Genomic DNA, 11,584 nt, shown 5'->3' with positions numbered 1-11,584 from the left:
AGCCATCCTCACAGATGCAAAATTCAAAACACTGGTGATAAAGATACTCACAGGCTTTAGAGATATGCTTGAGTATGACAAACGCATAAGGGAAGAAGTGAAGGCTATGCTAAGGTAAATGAAGGAAAATCCACACAAAACCAATGGTGAAGGGAAGGAAACTGGAGTTTAAATCAATGATTTGGAACATAAGAAAGAAAAAAACAGGCAACCAGTACAGAAAGAGGAAACAAAAATTGAAAGAGGCTTAGGAACTTCTGGGACAACTTTAAACATGTCAACATCTGAATCATAGGGGTGCCAGAAGGAGAAGAGGAAGAGAAAGAAATCGAAAGCTTATGTGAAAAAATAATACAGGAGAATTTCCCAAATTTGGAAAAGGGAATAGACATACAAGTCAAGGAAGCACAGAGAGTTCAAAACAAGCTAGATCCAAAGAGGACCACACCAAATGCAAAAGGTTAAACATAAAGACAGAATCTTAAAAGCAGCAAGAGAAAAGCAGAGAGTTACCTACAAAGGGATGCCTATAAGACTTTCAGCTGATTTCTCAAAAGAAACTTTGCAGGCAAGAAGGGACTGACAAGAAGTATGCAATGTGATGAAAAGCAAGGACCTACAACCAAGACTACTCTATCCAGCAAAGCCATCATTTAGAATGAAAGGGAAGATGAACTGCCTCCCAGAGAAGGTAAAGCTAAAAGAGTTCATTATCACTAAGCCATTATTGTATAAAATGTTAAAGGGACTTATTTAAGAAAAAGAAGATCAAAACTATGAACACTAAAACAACAACAAACACAACTATCAATAACTGAATCTAAAAAGTAAAAACAAAATCCAACTAAGCAAACCAGAATAGGAACAGAATCATAGGTATAGGGATCATTTGGAGGGTTATCAGCTGGGAGTGGGAAGGGAGAGGAATGTGGAAATGATGCAGGGATTAAGAAGCATAATTGGCTGGTACAAAATAGACAGGGGGTAGTTAAGAATAATATAGGAAAGGGTAAAGCCAAAGAACTTATATGCACTACACATGGACATGAACTAAGAGGAATGGGATTTCTGGGGCAGGAGGGTCCTGGGCAGAGGGGAGCAAAGGGGGTAAAATTGGGACTACTGTAACAACATAAAATATACTTAAAAATAACAGAAAAAATCTAAAACATAAGTAAGAAAAGGAAGAAAGAAGGCAAAATAAAGCAAGAAAGGGGAATGTAAAATATGAGGTCTGAAGTAGTACTAAAACGTGTAAAAATTGTCAAAAAGTAAGAACAAAATGGAGAAAACATAAGAGCTACAGCAAAATCAAGGACAAATGAACTAAGATCAGCAAAGGTGGAAAGAGAATAAAAATATTATAAGACAAAAAAAAAAAAAAAGAATATGAGATGACCAAAGGAAAGAAAAATTATATTGAGAGGATAAAGTTAAGAGAAACAAGAGTAAAGAATAGAAACAAAGGAAATAAAGAGAAAAAAATAAAATTTAAACCAAAAGTAAGAAAGAGAAGGAAGGAGACAAACTTGAGTAAGACAAGTATAAAATTTAATGTAAAAGTATTGAACAAATAGGAACAAAACTAAAGAGTAAGTAACTAAAACGTCAATATCAATGACAAAGGAACAAAAATTAATCAAAGAGAATATGATTGTTATTAGAAAGAGGAAATTAATATGATTGAAGAAAAGAAAAATGACTTTGAAAGGATACAGGACAGAGAAATAATAAGAGTGTGTAACAGGAATGGGTGAAGAAAGGGAAAAAATAAATTTAAAACAAAAATAGGAAGGAGAAGATGGCGGAGGAGTGAAGGAAGGCTGCGCTTTCTGGCTCCCAGGACTTGTCTGTAGTTTGGATTAATTGCAGACAGAACATCTCAGTGAGCAGCTGGACACTGGCAGGAGTCAAGCCTTGGCACTGCTGGATTAGAGAAAACCATCTGGAAACAACCTGTTTGGCTTTTTGGTGACAACACAATTCCCCAGAGAGGAATCGGGAGGAGAGTGGATCTCTGCCCGCTGGGAGAGCCAGGAGTGGGCCAGGTGGCATCTGGCACTGAAAGACAAAAATCAGCATACTGCTGTGCATCATTTCCACAAAAGAACTCAAGACAAAGTGGACAGAGTGACTCTCAATCAACTAGCCAAAGGGAAGATCCTATTAAAGAGCATCTGAAATATAACCAGACAGCATAAACAAGTGACATAAAGGGTATCCCAAGAAGATCAGGCTCAGGAGATCAAAGAGACTGCACCACTGAAACCTCCAGATCTCCTACAAAGAATCTCATACCACAAAGGTGGGAAGTCAAAGCAGACAAATCCAAAAAACAAAAACAAACAAGAAGAATCCAACATGCTAAGACGCAGAAACAACCTCTCAATGAAAACAAAAGAGGAATCCCCAGAAAGAGAGGTAGATGGAATATACATAGCCCAAATGTCAGACATGGAATTCAAAACAATGGTGGTAAAGAAGCTCAATATACTTGACAACCTTAAAAACAACTACAACAACCTCCAGGGAAGTTACCAACAGCTCCAAGAAAATTACAGGGAACTTAGAGAAAACTACACCAGCATAAAAAAAGGACATAGAAACTATTAACAAGAATCAGGAAGAAATGAAGAATACAATATCTGAACTGAAAAACACAGTAGAATCAATCAAAAGTAGCCTAAATGAAGCACAAGATTAGATCAGTGAGTCAGAGGACAATGTAGAAAAAAATTCCATGACAATAAAACAAAAATGAAAAAGACTGAAAAAATATGAACAAGATGTAAGGGAATTACAGGATAGCATGAGAAAAATAATAACAGATTAATCAGAATAAAAAAGGTAGAAGAAGAGGAGCGAGGAATAGGAAAACTGAGAGGAGAAGTAATGACAGAAATTTTCCCAACCTGATCGGAGAAAAAGTTATGCAAGTTCAAGAAGCACAGAGAGTTCCAATGAAGAGGAACCCCAAAAGGCCCACTCCAAGGCACACAATAATTAAAATGGCAACATTCAAAGACAGAGAGAGAATCCTAAAAGCAGCAAGAGAAAAACAGAAAATAACAAACAAGGGAGCTCTGATATGGCTATCGACCGATTTCTCAACAGAAACATTACAAGCCAGAAGGGAATGGTCAAAAATATTTCAAGCAATGAAAAACAAAGGCCCACAACCAAGAATACTCTACCCAGCAAGGCTCTCATTCAAAATGGAAGGTGAAATAAGGAGTTTCCCAGACAAAGGAAGACAAAAAAAATACATGTCCACCAAACCAGCACTGCTAGAGATGCTAAAGGGACTGTTTTAAGAAAAAGAAGAAAAAAAGAGGAGAAGAACACAGATACAAAAGGAAACAAATAAAAACATGTCAATAATCACTGTAAATGTAAGTATATTAAATGCTCCAATTAAAAGACATAGGGTAATGGAATGGATAAGAAAACAGGACCCACATATTTGCTCTCCACAAGAGACACTCCTCAAAAGATTTACACAAACTGAAAGTAAAGAGATATGAAAAAGTAATCCAAGCAAACTGACATGAAAAAAAAGCTGGGGTAGGAGTACTCATATCAGACAAAACAGATTTCAAAGCAAGGGCAATAAAAAGAGATAAAGAAGGACATTTCATAATACTTAAGGCAAAAATCCATCGAGAAGATATAACACAGATAAACATAAATACACCCAACACAGGAGAACCCAAATGCATAAAGAAAATACTAGAAGACCACAAGAAGGATATTAACAGCAACACACTCATAGTAGGGAACTTTAACACTTCATTATCAACAATAGACAGATCTTCAAAGCAAAGAAACACCAAGGATATACTGGCATTGAACAACACACTAAACCACATGGACTTAACTGATATATATAGAAAATTTCACCCCAAAGAAGCAAAATATACATTCTTTTCAAATGCACATGGGACATTTTCAAAGATAGATCACATTATAGAACACAAAACAAGCCTCAACAAATTCAAGAAAATTGAAATTATATCAAGCATCTTTTCAGACCACAATGCCTTGAAACTAAAAATCAACCTCAGGGAAAAAAATCAAAGACATCCAAACTCATGGAGAATGAATAATATGCTATTAAATAATGAATAGGTTAACAATGAGATCAAAGAAGAAATCAAGAAATTTCTGGAAACTAATGATAATGAAAACACAACAGCCCAAAACCTATGAGACACAGTAAAAGCAGTCCTAAGAGGGAAGTTCATAGCTATACAGGCATATCTAAAAAGGATAGAAGAAGCTCAAATAAAAAATCTAACCCTAGAGCCAGAAGAACTAGAACAACAACAACAAACAAAGCCTAGGGCAAGAAGAAGGAATGAAATCATCAAGATCAGAGCAGAATTAAATGACATAGAGACCAAAGAAACAATTCAAAAAATCAACAAAACTAGGATCTGGTTCTTTGAAAAATAAACAAAACCAACAAGCCTTTAGCCAGGCTCATCAAGAAAAAATAGATAGAAGACCCAAATAAACAAAATCAGAAACAAAAAAGGAGAAATCATGACTGATACCACAGAAATACAAAGGATTGTAAGAAATTACTACAAACAACTGTATGGCAAGAAATTTGGCAACTTGGAAGAAACGGGCAAATTTCTAGAAACATATAACATTCCAAAACTGAATCAAGAAGAAGTAGAAAGTCTCAACAGACTAATAACAAGGAAGGAAATTAAAACAGTAATTAAAAATCTCCCGGCACACAAAAGCCGTGGACCAGATAGCTTCACAGGTGAATTTTACAAAACATTTAGGGAAGAACTAACTCTTACCCTCCTCAAACTAGTCCAAAAAATCCAAGAAGAGATAAAATTCCCTAAATTTTTCTATGAAGCCAGTATTACCCTAATCCCAAAATCAGGTCAAGACACAACAAAGAAAGAAAACTACAGGCCAATATCACTGATGAACATTGATGCTAAAATCCTCAACAAAATATTGGCAAACAGGATCCAGCAAAACATCAAAAAGATCATACACCACGATCAAGTGGGATTCATCCCAAGGATGCAAGGATGGTTTAGTATTTGCAAATCAATAAATATAATACATCACCTAAAAAAAATAAAAGACAAAAACCACATGATCATATCAATAGATGCAGAAAAAGCATTTGATAAAGTACAACACCCATTTATGATGAAAACACTCAGCAAAATGGGAATAGAGGGGGCATACCTTAACATAATTAAGGCTATATACGAGAAGCCTGAGTCCAACATCATACTCAATGGACAAAAACTGAAAGCATTCCCCCTGAAATCAGGAACTAGACAAGGTTGTCCACTCTCTCCACTCCTTTTCAACATAGTGTTGGAAGTCCTAGCCACAGCAATCAGACAAGACAAAGAAACAAAAGGCATCCAAATTGGGAAAGAAGAAGTAAAACTATCATTATATGCAGATGACATCATAGTATACCTAGAAAACCCTATAAACTCCACTAAAGACTACTCGATATAATAAGTAAATTAGGCAAAATAGCAGGGTACAAAATAAATATACAGAAATAGAAGGCAATTTCTGTATACCAACAATAGAATATCAGAGACAGAGACAAAAAAGAAAATACCATTTACTATAGCAAAAAGAAAAATTAAGTGCCTAGTAATAAAATTAATCAAAGAGATAAAATACCTGTACTCTGAAAATTACATAACATTGAAGAAAGAAATTAAGGAACATACAAATAAATGGAGGCAAATACCATGTTCTTGGATGGGAAAAATCAACATCATCAAAATGGCCATGCTACCAAAAGCAATTTACAGATTCAATGCAATCCCTATTAAAATACCAATGACATATTTCACAGACCTAGTAGAAATACTCCAAAAATTCATATGGAACAAAAAAAGACCCCGAATAGCAAACACAATCTTGAGGCAGAAGATCACAGCAGGAGGAATAACAATACCAGACATCAAACAATACTACAAAGCCACTGTGATCAAAACAGTCTGGTACTGGCATAAAAACAGACATAGAGATCAGTGGAACAGAATAGAGAGCCCAAAAATAAACCAAGGCCTCTATGGTCAACTAATATTTGATAAAGGAGGAAGAAATATAAAATGGAGTGAGAAGAGCCTCTTTAACAAATGGTGCTGGGAAAACTGGACAGGGACGTGCAAAAAAATGAAACTAGACCACCAACGTACACCACACACGAGAATAAACTCAAGATGGATCAAAGACTTAAATGTAAGTCATGACACCATAAAAGTCCTAGAGGAAAACATAGGCAGAAAAATTTCAGATATCCCACGTAACAATATTTTCATAGATACATCTCCCAAGGTAAGAAAAATAAAGGAAAAAATATACCAATGGGACTACATCAAACTAAAGAGTTTCTACTCAGCAAAAGAAAACATCAGTATCATCAAAAGGGAACCAACCATATGAGAAAACATATTTGCCAATAATATCTAGACAGGAGACTTATCTCCAGAATATATAAAGAGCTTATATGACTCAACATCAAGAAAACAGACAACCCAATTAAAAAATGGGCAAAGAATCTGAATAAACACTTCTCCGAAGAGGACATACAGAAGGTCCACAGACATGAAAAAATGCTCAATATCACTAACCATCAGAGAGATGCAAATAAAACCACAATGAGATACAACTTTATGCCTGTCAGAATGGCCATCGTCAACAAATCAACAAACAACAAGTGCTGGTGAGGATATGGAGAAACGGGAACTCTACTGCACTGTTGGTGGGAATGCAGACTGGTGCAGCCACTCTGGAAAACAGTATGGAATTACCTCAAAAAACTAAAAATGGAACTGCCTTTTGAACCAGCAATTCCACTGCTAGGATTATACCCCAAAATCCTAAAACCCTAATTCAAAAGAACTTATGCACCCATATGTTCATAGCGGCACTGTTTACAATAGATAAGTGCTGGAAACAGCCTAAGTGCCCATCTGTAGATGAGTGGATCAAAAAAAGTGGTACATTTACATAATGGAGTACTATGTAGCAGAGAGAAAGAAGGCACTCCTGCCATTTGCGACAACATGGGTGGAACTAGAGAAAATTATGCTTAGTCAAATAAGGCAGGCATAGAAAGAAAAATACCATAAGGTGTCCCCTAATACAGGAAACTAAAAAACATCATAAACAAATGAACTAAATAGGACAAGGAGCAGAATAGCAGTCGATAGGGGAGAGGCGGGAGGGAGAGAAGAGGGATAAGTAAGGGAACGGTTTAGTCAAGGAACGTGTATAAATGACTCATGAACATGGACAACGGGGAGGGATATGATGGTAGGAGAAGGGGTGGGGTGTGGTTGGGGGCAATCGGGGTAAAAATGGGACAACTGTAATTGTAAAACCAAAAAATAAAATTGAAAAAAAAGAACATAAGAAAAGGAAGAAAGAAAGCAAATGGTGTAAGAAAAGGGAAGAATAAAATATGAAAAAAAAGGATAGTAAACAAATAGTAAGAAAATTGAAAAAGAAAAATGTTAAAAAGCTATGTGAAGGAAACAAATATGCAAACAATGAAAAAGAATGAGGTAGATTTTTTTCTCAGCAAAGTCTAGTGCTTAGCTGCGGGCCTCTCCCTCTGGACCTGACTCTGGCAGTATCAGACAACATCACCGTACAGCTCTAGGCAGCCTGTTAGAGCCTGCAAGCTATCCATAGTCTGTGGCTGTCTCCTTCAAGCTTGACTGTGTCTGGGATGGTCCTCACTGCTCTGCCCTGATGGCTTTTCATCAGCACAAGGCCCAGGGGTGGGTCATCCAATGTCCAGGAGCACTACAGTTACCTCCTCCACCTGCTTCTCTCTGCGGTCCTGCTATTAGTCTTACCCTCTCTGCTGATCTGTTTCTGAGAGGGATGATGGGGCCCCTAGACCTCCCTTGGAGGTAACGTTCAGACTTCTGGGAAGATGGTGGGTGTGTTCCCCAACTCCTGCACAACACGTCTTGGTCTGTCCTAGATTATTTCCAGTAATGTATAGTTTCTGATGAGTTAGCTGTCTGTTTCGTGTGAAGGGCCTGTCAGAGCAGCCTTGCTCTGAGAAATCACGCATAGACCTCTGTGAAATCAGGAAACGGGTTTATTGAGGGAAAAGGGAGGAGGGGAGAGGAAACCTGTACCAACATAGGGCCCATAGGTGCAAGGGGAATAGGGAGCAAGGGAACAGGGACTAAGGAATGAAGAATGGATACTCCCAGTTCTCCACGCGGGCCGGTAGGGGTCCCACCTGCGTTTCTGCAGGAGCCTTTTCTCATAGTTGTTAACCACACATTTTGGTAAGAGTGAGTTGGCTTATCAACATATTCAGAAGGTTATTTGCATCTCATTGCTTTTCCACTAACCACCAGGTTAGTTAACATATCCTCTGGGAATGAGCTAGGTCCACCTGGGATCCCTGGCCAGGGCCAGGTTGGTTAGCATATATCAAAAGTTCAGGGATTTCTGGCCAAGATGGAGGCGTAGACAGACATGCTGCGTCTCCCTCCACAACTAAGAAGGAATACAACTACCTCAAAACTAGAAACAACCAGAAGTTCCAGAAAATCAAACTACATGGAAGTCCAGCAAAAAAAGATATAAAGAAGAAATACTCATCCAGACAGGTAGGAGGGATGAAGCCAGGGCGGAGATTATGTGGGGTGGTGGCAGCAACAGCAGCAGGATGGCAGAAAGCTCTGTCACATGTTTTAAAAAGTCGGGATGCACACCTGGGGAGTGTTCCCAGCTCCTCACTGGACCTCGCAGTTCATGGTCCCAGCACTGGGGAAAATCAAGCCTCATTGCTTCTGACTGTGCAGACGAGTAGTGGTTGGGGTGGAGAAAGAAACTGCCAGTCTCTCAGCAGAGTTCACTTGTTTAAAGGGCCTCCACAGTCCTAGAACATTCGCAGACCCACCTGCTCTGGGAACGACAGCCAGGGCAGCAGCTAGAGGGGTGCCATTCCGGTGCAGAAGTGGGAGAGGTGCTTGGAAAAGGGACAAGTGCTGGGCAGGTGGCATTTTTCCCTAACAGATCTCTTCCCAACATACAGAGCCACAACGTGGTGAAACAAATGTAACAGGAGCAAAAGCTCTACCTGGGACGTGGAGGCAAACAAACACAGGAGCTCATCAGAATGAGGAGACAGAGAAGTATGGCCCAAAAAGGGGAATGGATCAAGGTTCCAGTGGGAGAACTAAGCGACAGGGATAGCCAACCTCACAGATGAGGAGATAGACAACCTAACAGATGCAGAATTCAAAACACTGGTGATAAAGATGCTCACAGGCTTGACAGATATGCTTGAGTACGGCAAATGTATAAAAGAATTGAAGGCTATGCTAAGTGAAATAAAGGAAAATCCACACAAAACCAATGGTGAAGGGAAGGAAATTGGAGTTTAAATCAATGATTTGGAACATAAAGAAGAAAAAAACAGTCAACCAGTGCAGAATGAGGAAGCAAGAATTTTTAAAAAATAATGAAAACTTCCCAAATTTTGCGAAGGAGTTGGACATACAGGTCTGGGAAGCACAGAGTGTCCTGGGTGAGCTGGACCCAGAGGGGACCACACCAGGACGCCATGATTGAGATGCCAAAGGTGAAAGATAAAGACAGAGTCCTGGGGGCAGCAAGAGAGAAGCAGAGAGTTGCCTACGGTGGGGGTGGTGGTGTTGCCTATGGGACTATCAGCTGATTTCTCAGAGGACACTTTGTAGGCAGAAAGGGACTGGCAGGCAGTATTCAATGTGATGTAAGGCAACCTGCAACCAGGATCACTCTATCCAGCAAGGCTATCATTTGGAATGGAAGGGCAGATGAAGTGCTTCTCAGACAAGGTGAAGCTAAAGAAGTTCATCTTCACCAAGCCATTGTTATATGAAATGTCAAAGGGACTTACTTAAGAAAAAGAAGATCAAAACTATGAACACTAAAACAACAACAAACTCACAACTATCAATAACTGAATCTAAAAACTGAAAACAAAATCCTACTAAGCCAACCAGAATAGCAATAGAATCATAGGTATGGGGATCATTTGGAGGGTTATCAGCTGGGAGTGGAGAGGATGAGAAATGGGGTTATGGTGCAGGGATTAAGAAGCATAATTGGTTGGTGCAAAATAGACAGGGGGAAGTTAAGAATAATATAGGAAAGGATGAAGCCAAAGAACTTATATGCATGACCCATGGACATGCACTGGGGGGTGGGGGAGGTTGCTGGAGGGTAGGGGGGTATTGGGCAGAGGGGAGCAAAGGGGGAAATAATTGGAACTACTGTAACAACATAATCAATAAAATATACTTAAAAAAACAAAAAGTTCAGGTGTGCATTCTAGCTGCCTTCATGTACTGACAGGGCCAACCAGTGTAAAAGGATCAGGTCTTTCTTTCCTGGCCGTGAAATCAGTTCTGAATAAAAGTGAGGCTGGGTGGGACTCTGAATTCCCCTTACTGCACGAATTTCTGCACTCTCTATTCAGCTGGTTTTAGTGGAATAGGGCCCAGGGAATCAGATGTGGGGGCAGCTGAGAAAAAGTTCAGAAAGCCTCACCACCTTTTGTCTCCCTTTTTCCCCTGAGGATATGCACCCAGTAGGGGGCTTCTGAGCCTGGTTGGACCTTTCTACAGGAGGGGAATGGTCATGCCTTCCCCATCCTAGATGTTTTTACTCTACAAGGGGAGGTTCTCCCTTGTTGCACAGAATCTCTGTCATTCAACCCTTGCTGGTCTAACTCCCAGCCCACTGATTTTGCAGGAGACACAGTTCAGAATTCTGTGTTCTGTGTAGCCTCCAACCTACTAGACAAGCTGGGTGGGGCCCAGAAAACACTTTGTTGCACAGCTCTCTGAACTCCCTGCCTAGATGATTCAGCAGCAACAAACTGCGCTTTCAATCTGGTCTCTGCTGGAAGAGCAACTGTGTGCAGGTTCTTTGCCCAGCCACTTTTCAGCTCCTTTAAAAAAGAAAGACTCTATGTGACATCTATACCAAAGTACTGAGTCACTGTCTGGTTCTCTGCACATACTCCCCTCCCCCAAAAGCAAACTGTCTGTCACAGTCACAGCTGGCTGCAGCCTGTCAGTGCCTCTGACAGACCCAGGTGTGGCAACCTGATTGTTTTAGGAGATTGAGTCGCTGTTTGGAATTCTCCAGGTTCGTGCTACCATTATGGACATACTGTTCACTGTGTATGTGCAGCCTAGGTCTTCCAGGTTCCCTATATATCCTACCAAGTCTCTCCTGGTTAGGGTTGGGGATCCCTCTGTGGGACTAGGGCCCCCTGCTCTGAGATGGGGGGGGTCCTAAGCTGCAATTTCTGTCTAGTTTCTCCATTGCTGCAGGCACCACACACGTACAGGGTATTTCCCCTTTGATTTATAACGTCTCCTTATTGACAGTACGAAGCATATTCTGTATTTCTTGGCTTCAAAACTTCATAACAACTAAGATTCTGTTGATTGTTTGGGTTCAGTGATGGAAGATCAGCTGAAAATCTGAGTTTGGGGCAAGAGCAAATGAATTCAGCTTCCACCTACTTGGCCACTTTCTTCCTATT

Source organism: Furipterus horrens, unplaced genomic scaffold, assembly GCF_987537825.1.
Source record: "Furipterus horrens unplaced genomic scaffold, mFurHor1.1.pri manual_scaffold_9, whole genome shotgun sequence".
NCBI lineage: Eukaryota > Metazoa > Chordata > Mammalia > Chiroptera > Furipteridae > Furipterus > Furipterus horrens.
This window is presented reverse-complemented; position numbering follows the sequence as displayed.